Raw genomic sequence first — 10,000 nt, 5'->3', positions numbered from 1 at the left:
ATTATGTGTTGTAGAAATACGTAATTTAATTTAACAAACGACAAAAAAACAAAAACGACCCAAACATTACATTCCCAAAACTTATACTAATTCTTGTAAGATTTAATAAATTGTGACTTTATGTATCAAATAAACACAAAGAGACAAGAAGAAAAAAATACCCAAACAAACAAAACACCAGAAACATTAGGATGCTCTATTTTACAGAGATGATTGATTTCAAATAATTTTTACGAAAGTTCAAGACCGTATTAAGCAATCAATAGTGAACAAAAAGAGAATAATCTTTTGCTCTACTTGAAATACAATGATCAATCGAATTGCGTTATGTCGCTTTTATTTATTCATTTTTTTTTCACCTGCGTAATATTCTACGATTTCAACTGGCAAATTCCGGATAATTGGCCGCACATATAAACCAGTACATTGTTTTACACGACATTTGTGATAATGCAGTTTTGCAGATGCTTTGGAAGATATATTTTTGTGATATTTTTCTTACGGAAATAAATTATATAAGTGACATTCTACGTAATATTGCCTTCTATGTAGGTCAATATGTCTTCTTCCAAATACCACTCGTTCAATTGGTTCTCTGTATTTGTTAGTCTCAGAACTGTTATGATATATGTAATCCATTACACCATTCATTTTTATGTGTAATTATATTCTCTTCACACAACACAAAAAAAGAAATTTAGTAAGAAGGAAAACAAGAAACAATAACTGTCTCATAAAAATACTTCGCTGAATCGGAAAATTTACCATAAATTTCAATTTACGTGCCAGTAAGCAATTGTTGTTCGGATGTTATCCAAGAAGCAGTCAACTATATTTTACTCAAACAGCAACACTCTCGCTGTGCTCTTCGCTGCATTTGTGGCATGTGGCAGGTGGTAAAAGTATGTGGTGGGGGCTGAATGTGAGCCGTGAAAAACGCAATGTTTTACGCCCGGTGCTTTGCTTGAAAACGATATTATTTGTTCAACACAAAACGGCTCGGAATTATGCGCTCAGATTTGCTATCTGAATTCAAAAGAAATGAAAAAAAAAAAAAAATAATAATAATAATAAAAAAAAATTGCTGTTAGAAATTTATTCGGGTCAGTGAAGACGATAATGTAAGATTTAAATGCACCGTACTTGGCAATATGTCTAGCCACTGGGAAATATTTGAAAGCAAGAGTTATTTTGCTGAGATTTATACGAGAATATATCTACATTCAAATGAACATTTTCAATGAAATAGGCAGATAAGAGTGAGTGGATACAATTGATACACACACGCACACACACACACACACACATATATATATATATAAAGAAAGAGTGAGAGAGAGAGAGAGAGAGAGAGAGAGAGAGAGGAGGGAGGCAATATCTGTGTGCATATGTTGGAAGGTTAGTTGGGAGTGATGGGATGAAAAAAGAGAGGAAAAATTTCTCATTTTCTCTATGGTCATTCGATATAACAAGTAAGATATTACACAATCATTTCAAGAAATTGCTTTTCCATTTTTCTTACCTGATTTCCTATCATTGTTTTACTGTATTAAGTGCCCTATTACGTTGAAAAACTGATATGTAGTCATTCAGTCTTCTCGGAATCGCAGTCAAATTTTCCTTAAATTTCAAACCACCATTTTAGAACAAGGACATAATAGTATATCTATAGATACACTACCTCTGAATAAAGTTAGGCTATTCAAGATTACTAAGTATTTAAATGCAAATTTGATTGATCTGAGTAACACTGAGCCTAAACACAAACCACCATGAGATCATCGAAGACGCATCGACATCTTCAGCGGATATTATAAAATGACAACAATAACATTTTGATACGGAGTACCTATCAAATTTATTAACAAACAGGTCCTTATTTCTTTATTGCCCACAAGGGACTAAACATAGAGGGAACAAACAAGGACAGACAAAAGGAATAAGTCGATTACACCGACCCCAGTGCGTAACTGGTACTTAATTTATCGACACCGAAAGGATGAAAGGCAAAGTGGACCCCGGCGGAATTTGAACTCAGAACGTAATGGTAGACGAAATACCGCTAAGCTAACGATTCTGCCGGCTCGCCACCTTAATAAACAAACAAGTTAGCAATTAAAACTTTTATAAACTCTCCACCTGCGCATCATACAAAAGTTCGACAAACCATAAGGATGTATGATACTGTAGGACTGTCGTGTTAAAAATACAGAATATTATCGGAACGAGAGAACATCATCGCTCCTCTCATTCACCAGAACGAATGAGTCGTTTCGGCTATTTTGAGGCCTGTAAATGTCAAGCAAACCTATTGTCAACCGCTTAAACGGAAATTGTGATTTCATGTAATAGATAATGCTTCCTGTATATGGAAGCACGATATTTTAGGATTTACATAACAACAGTTTCCTCATGAATCTCAGTATGAGAATGAATTATTAGTTCATACATTCTTCTTCTTCTTCTTCTTCTTCTTCTTCTTCTTGTAGTTGTTGTTGTTGTTCTTTTTCTTCTTCTCCACCTCCTTGAAGGTGGTATTGTTGTTGTTGTTGTTGTTGTTGTTGTTGTTGTTGTTGTTGTTGTTGTTGTTGCTGTTGTTGTTGTTGTTCTTCTTGTTCTTCTTCTCCTCCTCCACCTACTTGTAGTTGTTTTTCTTCTTCTTCTTCTTCTTCTTCTTCTTCTTCTTCTTCTTCTTCTTCTCCTCCTCCACCTACTTGTAGTTGTTTTTCTTCTTCTTCTTCTTCTTCTTCTTCTTTAATCCCTGTACACACACATCACACATAGGATATATATGCATATAATTTACATATTCGTTGGTTATTCTTCCTATGCGATAAACGGTTTCACTTCAGAAACCAGGTTTCGTCTAAAAAAAAAAAAACACACACACACACAGACACAAACACATAACCATCTAAGACTGAAAAATAAATGAATAAACCACAGAAACAAGTATTGAGAATCACTTGTAAACATCTTCGTAATCTCGTATGGCTTCTTAACAAAATTAATAAAATTTCAAAGAATTCCATTATCATTTGATAAATATAGTCTATTATAAGTAGAAGTATTTCAGTATACAATATCTGGCTGCAATATATATTGTTAATATAATTGGTTGCCATGGTATTAACGATGTAACTTTTTGATTTAATTTGGATTTCATAAACCAAGTAGAGACAGAGAAAGAGAGAGAGAGACAGAGAAGAAAGTTCTCTGTAATTCCATGCTTATCAGTAGTAAATGACTAACAGATTGTTTTGTTTTTTTTTACTCTAGGCACAAGGCCTGAAATTTTATGGGGAGGGGCCAGTCGATTAGATCGACTACAGCATGCAACTGGTACTTAATTTATCGACCCCGAAAGGGATGAAAGACAAAGTCGACTTCGGCGGGATTCGAACTCAAAACATAAAAACAGACGAACGTAAATACCGCTAAACATTTCGCCCGGCGTGCTAATGTTTCTTATTTCTGTATTGCCCACAAGGGGCTAAACATAGAGGGGACAAGCAAGAACAGACAAAGGGATTAAGTCGATTACATCGACTCCAGTGCGCAACTGGTACTTAATTTATCGACCCCGAAAGGCAAAGTGGACCACGGCAGAATTTGAACTTAGAACGTAACGGCAGACGAAATACCGCTAAGAATTTCGCCAGGCGTGCTAACGTTTCTGCCAGCTCGCTGCCTTAAAATAAAGCAAAATACGCCGAAATTGAACCTTTGTCACTTCCATTATAGCTTTGAAGATATAACTGTTAACATTGAACTGCACTCTTCAAAACTTGCACTAAGAATAAGGATAAGAACAAGGTAAAATTACTACCTGCTTTTATAGCAAGTTGATGCAGGTAATTTATACCACCCCTCCAAGTTTTAGTTTATGCAATTGAAAAGCCGTATTACTTATAGGATGACCCAATGCACACCTCTTTCTGAATTGCTAGCCTTGTACCAAAATCTGAAAGCAGTTTTATTTTTATCCTACTTTTCAGAACGAGAAATGAGGGAAATGTGAGCTGGAAGTGTAAATGGTATAAAAATGGTACTAGCAATACCAAATTTACGATCTCTCCCTCTCTCTCGGAGGCGCTACCTCACAACTCTACCTTCACCGTATTGATAGAAGAATTCAAAGCAGAAGTTGGAAAAGGACGGCAGGGGAGTAATATGCTGGAGAGTTTGGACCGAAAAAGACAGAGAGAGAGAGAGAGAGAGAGAGAGAGAGAGAGAAACGAAAGAGAGTAAAGTGTGGTTACCATAGTAGAGGGAAAAAGACTTTAGATTGGGAACAGCCGATTCAGGAAACAAACTGGAGGGAGATGGACTTGGATTGCTCCGAACGCTCAATGCAAAAATGAAATCGGCTACATCCTGGACGACACACAGTGCATACTGCAGAGCGTCTCGGTTATAGCACTATTCAACACAGGTAATGATCATTCCTTGCAACGGGCGAAGATTGTGATGAACGAAATCAGTGACAAAAAGGCAAAACATTCTGCACATATCAATGAAAAGCCAACGCTTCAAAGCCTCTGGTTTGATACAGTTAAAGGATACTATCAAGAGGGACGGCTGCGGTTAACTTGAAGACCGTGACAGAAACCACAATTTAGTGGTCAAGGTAAGTTTTAAAACACATGTGGAGGGCGAGAACAGCAAATAAGTGGGAGTTATATTTACAACGGCCTTCTTTCAGTTTCCGTCTACTAAATCTACACACAAGTCTTTGGTCGAACCGAAGCTATAGTAGATGATACCCACCCAAGGTGCCACGCAGTGGGACTGAACCCGGAACCATCTGGTTAGGAAGCAAGCATCTTACGACACAGCCATACCTTTTGTGCAGATAATTAGAAAAAAACACGGGGTGGAGTTGCTCGCTATGGCTGATGATATAGTTTATTATCAACATTGAGTTATAGCATCGTAGTAAGAATTAGCTTGTTTGATGAAAACTGACGTTATTATATTATATTAAGTAAGAAATGAATAAATAAATTAAAAAAGATGCCACAAATTTATCTGTACTCAAAACATCAGCCGATTTTAACGTTAGATTATTTCATTTTGTAATCTTATTGCCGCTGGCAGGTGAAAAAGTTTACTTTTGAAATTGCTGATAACGAAATGAGTGACAGCTTAAGCCATAAGTTTATGCTATATTTATACATGTGTAGTTCCCGTCGAAAATGACGGTGTTTATTTGCATTTTTTAATAATGTACGGAAAAATGTGTATGAAAGTATAAGACAGAATCTGAGACAATGAGTTTATATAGAAAAGCTAGCTATGTTAATGTTTACCTTTCTCTTTATCTGTTTGTTCTTCTAGCAAGCTACGTACTGAAACACACAGACACGGATAAAGACATACACACACGCACACATGTATATATATATACACACATATACATATATACATAAATATATACATATATGTATATATATATATATATATATATATATATATATATATATATATATATATATATATATATATATATATATATATATAAAGAAGGTGTGTGCGTGAATTTGTGGGTCTGTGTTTGTCCTCCCCCACAACACCGCTTGAAAACCGATGCTGGTGTGTTTATACCATATATAAGATATATATGGTATATACACAGACATGCAGGAAGTAAAAAGATACCTTTAATTTTCAAAATCTCTGATCTAATCGTCTTAATATGTTTTCAGCGGTGTAGAATTTACAATATAATTATTCTTTTTCATTCGAGGGCCATTATATTAAACATTTGCGAAGAGTAACCATGCCACGCACAAAAAACTCAGCAGAACTATCAGATTTTCAAAGAGGTTGTATTGTTGGCAATCTGAGGCTGGTCTTAGCCAGTGAAAAATTGCCTAAAATCTTCAAATTCCTCTTGCTACTGTTAATAGAATTATAGTGCAATTCAAAAGCCAAGGAAAAGAATCAACAGATTCTCGTCCCGGCCGACCTGGGCTCTCGGATAGGAAGCTTCGCTTTTTGAAGAGAATTGTGGGAAACGAACCCCGTTCGAAGGCTTCTGACATTGCAAAACAGCTCGGGGTTAGTTCAAGAACATGTGTTTCGTATGTACATAAGCTTGGGTGTTATGGACGAGCAGCTAGAAGAAAATCGCTCCTTCAATCAATTAACATCAAATAAAAGATTTTGAAAATTAAAGGTGTCTACTTACGGTATATATGTGTGTATAATAGATATATATATATATTTATTATGTATCTTGATGATTAATGTTTTGGCTGTTAGCACGAGACTTTTGAAACGTCGATATAAATTATGATGGGAAAACGCGAATGCGGTGATTAGAATTTTGAATTTATCATCAAGTTGGTTTATCGCATGATCATATATGTATATATGGACGGCATACATAGCGCAAAATTACACAAACAACAACAATGAAACAAAAATATACAAAAATACGTAAAAACATACGTAAAAAATTAAATTAACTCATGGCTACTAACGCTTAAAGTATTCCGTAATACTAAAGCAAATGAACGTGCGACTGTTATATAGAAGCTTAAAGGGCAGAAAACGTTCCCTTTGACAGAACATTCTACAGAAATGCGACAAGTATATCAGAAGACAAGAAAAAACCAAATCTTTAAAAATATTTGAGAACGATTGTATGAATAACTGGAAAAAATTGAATGTGGATTTCGGAACTTTAATGCTGCAACACCAAATGCAAGCAACTGATTGAGTACTTTCAAAAATTTGTAATGAAAATGATAAAACTGGAACACAGTTTTGTAATTAATAAAACACGCAGAAATGTGTGTGTATATGTATATATGTGTAGATATATATATCGATGTAAGTATCTCTCTCTCTCTCTCTATATATATATATATATACATATATATGTGTGTATATATATATATATATATGCATGTATGTATGTATGTATGTATGTATATATATATATATATATATATATATATATATATATATATATATATACATGTAGTTATTGCGTATATATACCTACATACCTACATACATACATACATACATACATACGTACCGTTCCTAAAGCATAAGAAGTAATGAACAAATACTTGAAGAATATGATCAAGATATGAAATATCTACTCATTGACACGACTTGCAGAAATACATCTGTACAATCTCACATGCTTACTGATTCTAAGGATACACGAAGGAAGGTTCTTGATGCAAAACGGCCGAAAGAAGCTCATCGGCAATTTCCTCTGTTTAGTAGAATTGATTCCGGTTATTAAATGACTGCGAGATATTCTTAGAGACAAAAACTTAACGTAACGCTATGTTTCTAGATTTTCTTTGACTCCTCAAATAAATGATACATAACTATACCTGATATTCTCATAACGTATTATAACGATCTAATCGACTGGCCCCTCCCCAAAATTTCGGGCCTTGTGCTTAGAGAAGAAATGAATCTTTTATCTTTGACTTGTTTTAATCATTTTGACTGCGGCCATGCTATATATATATATATATATATATATATATATACATATGTGTGTTTGTCTGTGTGTGTGTGTGTGTGTTTGTGTGTGTGTGTGTGTGTGTGTGTGTGTGTGTGTGTGTGTATGTGATTGTGTGTACTAGCAGAAATACCGGGCGTCGCCCGGGCTAAAGAGAATGATGCAATTTAAAAATGCCATCTCAATTACGCAGGTCTCAACTGCTAGTAGCTGAGATACCAGCTTCCTACATCAATAACTTCCCAAACCATGCCAGCTTGGAACATAGACGTTAAGTGAAATGTTAAAAGAAAGTTTTCAACTTATATATGTATATAAAGTAAATACACGTAATTAAGAAACACGTTTTGTATAGCTTATTTCGTAACAAAAAAACTGATACAGATTATAAATAATGAAAAGCCGATTTTGGTGATTCATTTGACAGAGGTAGTAGAGAGCCAATCCAACGATAAATTTGACCTTGGATGTTGAACGTTTGCATGAATCCTGGCTCAGTTAAATCTCTTGTGGCTCGAAATGATGTCATCTGTCGTGCAGCGTTGTATTGTATAATTTTGTTTTGGAAGTGTTTGGAATCTTGATCCGTTGATGACAACAGTTTCTTCAATGGCTCTGGAGGTTGGTGGGGTTGTAGGGAGTTTAATCTTTCCACCACTGCAGCACAGTGCAGGTGTCTCTCCAGGCCATATCCTTGCTTTACAATGTATGCACTCAGTTGTCATTGCACTGATGGAAACTCTAGCGTCATCGGCATAATGAACTTTTGGATTATAATTGAAAGCTGCTTCATAGAAGTTGCTTCTCTGAGTTGTTGCAACTGCTCTTCGGTCTGCAGTGGAGATCCTGTTCCCTGTCAGTTATGCATACCTCTGTTCATCACTTTGAGATGCTCTGGCTCTTGTAGTGCACAGTCTGTTCGTTTCTTGGTATGCTTCCCTTTCTGCAGCTGTCTCTCTTCCTCTGTTCAGAGACATTCTTTTGGCTGACCTTGACATTGTAGACAAATTTGGCACTTTCCTTCTAGGCATGGTTAAATACGTATACAGAAATACACGGGTGCAGAAGATAGTAAACAATGAAAATAACTTGGTAACGGAAATTATATTTTTTAATACGATTGACAGAAAGTAGATAAGAAATTTTTACGGAAAATAAGGAATTGTACGGGTTGAAGCGAAATCTGTCACTTACTGAATCAAAAAGCAAGTCTCGAAGGAACCAGAAAAAAGCCGTTAACAACTGAAAAACACAAAACCGTTGCAAAACGAAATAATAAAGGTTTAGGGAAATTAACTAAATGTACGTGTCTAAGTGAAATTTTTGAAGTTACATCTATCAGTAAATCATGAACTTACGTTTATCAGCAATTCCGTCAAAAAAAAAAAAAAAGAAAAAGAAAAAAAGAGAAACACAAAATGTTGTAAATGTAAATAAGAAATTCGTAGGCGTATTTAACGAAGTGTATGGATTGAAGTGTAATTTATGAAGTTACTTCTGTCAGTAAATTATGTATGAAATTACTTTCATAAGTAATTGTGAACTTCTGCTAGTAATTTATCGTTGTTGTTTGTAAATAGCAATTGAAAACTTACAGTGAAAACAATAGAGAATGAGTGTGATATAGAGAGAGGGAGAGAGAGAGAGAGAGAGAGAGAGAGAGCTAGTTAGTTAGACAAATAAGATAGGTAGATAGATAACGTATGGACAAATAGATACAGAGAGATAGATATAGAGAAAGAGATGGATAGAGAGATATAGAGAAATATATAGATGGGTAAAGAGATATAGATAGAGAGATAGAGACGTCACTACCGCTAGAAAACCGGAAGTAAATATTTACAAAAATCTTTCACGGATGTGAATCTAATATAAATGCAATATTTTTTTTTTCTATGACCAATGGATGTGAAGGAGGCAATCAATTTCTGAAAGTTACATCGGAAAGAGTTACCTCCTTTATCCACGTAACTCAGGAAATGGTATTTTCCGCCCCCTAATTATGCGAAAAATTTTAAGAGTCTAAAACCATCCCTGGAACATAAGTAATGTATGCTCCCAGTTTGGAGAAAGTTGAAAAACACGGCCGTTATAATCTTTTACACACACACACAAGACGGTATTTACTCTCTCTCTATATATATATATGTGTGTGTGTGTGCGTCCGTGCGTGCGTGTATGTATAGGCAAAAGTGACAGAGGTCACTGACTAACACCGCTTATGCTAAAATAAAAGTTAAATTAACTCCAAAGCCACTAAAACACTATACGTAATGACTGACAAAGGGAAGTAAGTCCCCAGCGTATATAGCCGTATCGCAATTTCCAATTTTAGTGTAAACCACATCAGTTCTAATCATTAGCTCTCAACGCCTAGGATTAAACTCAAAGTTCCTTTGTCAATCTTAGAAGAAAAACCTTTGAACAAGTGCTGATTATCAAAACGATAAAAGTGTAAACAACAAATTAACAGGGTGACTAATTAGCAATTAGCAAATGTAAAAT

This window comes from Octopus bimaculoides, chromosome 3 (assembly GCF_046866305.1).
Source record: "Octopus bimaculoides isolate indiv1 chromosome 3, ASM4686630v1, whole genome shotgun sequence".
NCBI lineage: Eukaryota > Metazoa > Mollusca > Cephalopoda > Octopoda > Octopodidae > Octopus > Octopus bimaculoides.
Note: the sequence above shows the minus strand (reverse complement) of the source record.